Here is a 2084-nt window from a genome sequence, read left to right on the forward strand (position 1 = left end):
ATGGAAATACAATTAATATACAGCACTGTATAAGTTTAAGATGTACAGTATAATGATTTGACTTACATGCTTCATGAAATGATTACCCCAATAAGTTTAGTGAACATCCATTATCTCAGATACAAAATAAAAGAAAAAGAAAAAAAATTTGTATTTGTGAAGAGAACTCAGGATTTGCTCTCTTAACAACTTTCACATATAACATACAGAAATGATAATTATACTTATCATGCTATACATTACCTCCCTAGTACATTTACCTTATAACTAAAAAATATGGAATGCTTTATGAATCTGTGTGTTATCCTTGTGCAGGGGCCATACTACTCTTCTCTGTATCACTGAAATGAGCACTGTTGATCTTCCTTTTATTAGGTTGTCAGAGCTGTTTATATATTCTAGTTACAAGTCATTTGTTGTTGGGTGTGTGGTTTGCAAATTATTTTTTCCCAGGCTCTCACTTACCTCTTCATTTTCTTAACAGTGTCTTTGGAAGAGCAAAATGCTTTAATTTTGAAGTTCAATTTATTGATTTTTTTCTTTCATAGTTTGTTTTTTTTGTGCTGTAATCAAGAAATTTTTGTGAATTCCAAGGTCACTAAGATTTTCTCCCATTTTTTTAGAAGTTTTATAAGCTTAGCTCTTTAAAAAATGTTTAATTGAAGTATAGTTGCTGTACAACATTATATGTTACAAGTGTATATATACTGACTTTGGGGGTATGATACCAAAAGTGCAAGCAAGAAAATAAAAAATATATAAGTGGATCTACATCAAAATAAAAAACTTCTGCTCAGCATAAGAAACAACTGACAGAATAAAGAGGCAAGCTGTGGAATGGGAGAAAATATTTGCAAACCAAAAAAGATAAGGGTTTTATAACCAAAATGTATAAGGAACTCATACAACTCAATAGCAAAAAAGCAAATAATGTAAATTTAAAATGGGCAGAGGACCTGAATAGACATTTTTTTTCCCAAAGAGGACATACAAATGGCCAACAGGTACATGAACATATGTTCAACATCACTAATTATCAAGGAAATGCAAATCAAAACTACAGGGAAATGTCACCTTCCACCTGTTAGAATGGCTATCATCAAGATGACAAGAGATAACAAGTGTTGGCAAGGATATGGAGAAAAGGGGGTCCTTGTGCACTGTTGGTGGGAATGTAAATTGGTGCAGCCACTAAAAATACAGTATGGAGCTTCCTCAAAAATTAAAAATAGGACTATCATATGATCCAGCAATCCCACTTCTTTGTATATTTCCAAAGGAAATGAAAACAAGATATTGAAGAGATATCAACAGTCCCATTTTATTGCAGTATTATTCACAATAGCCAAGATATGGAAACAACCTTAGTGTCCATCAGTGGATGAACTGGTAAAGAAGATGTGGTATATACATACAATAGAATATTATTCAGCCATGAGAAATGAGTAAATTCTGCCATCTGTGTCAACGTGCATTGACTTTGAGGGCATTATGCTACATGAGAAAGTCAGACAGAGAAAAACAAATACTATATGATCTCACTTATGTGTGGAATCTAAAAACATCAAAACTCATAGAAACAGAGAGTAGACTGATGGTTACCAGGGACTGGGTGTAGGGGAAATAGGGAGATGTTGGTCAAAGTGTACAAACTTTCAGTTATAAGATGAATAAATTCCAGAGAACTCATGTACAGCAGGATGAGTATAGTTAACAATACTGTATTGTAAACTTGAAAGGTACTATGAGAGGAGATCTTAAATATTTTTACCATAACACCAAGAATAACAACAAAATGATAATTACATGAGGGGAAGGATGGGCTAACTAACCTGATGTGGTAAACATTTTGCAACATACCTGTGTAACAAATCATTACATTGGACACCTTAAACTTACACAATATATAGGGAAATTATATCTCAATAAAGCTGGGGGAAAACATAGAATCCCTCCCAAACGAAAGAGGCAACACTAATACATATTACCACTCACCACAGGAATACATTTTCTCTAGCCTAGACTAATATTGCAAATTTATTTATTTTGCCATCTGATCTGTGAAAAAGTATAATTCATTATTG

The 2084-nt window shown here is 32.9% G+C and overlaps 1 pseudogene; it reads right to left on the reverse strand.

Annotated features, from left to right (window-relative positions):
* Positions 1-270: 270 nt before the first annotated feature.
* On the reverse strand, positions 271-362 carry LOC131749046 (U6 spliceosomal RNA; annotated as a pseudogene).
* Positions 363-2084: the final 1722 nt, after the last annotated feature.

Source organism: Kogia breviceps, chromosome X (assembly GCF_026419965.1).
Source record: "Kogia breviceps isolate mKogBre1 chromosome X, mKogBre1 haplotype 1, whole genome shotgun sequence".
Classification (NCBI taxonomy): domain Eukaryota; kingdom Metazoa; phylum Chordata; class Mammalia; order Artiodactyla; family Physeteridae; genus Kogia; species Kogia breviceps.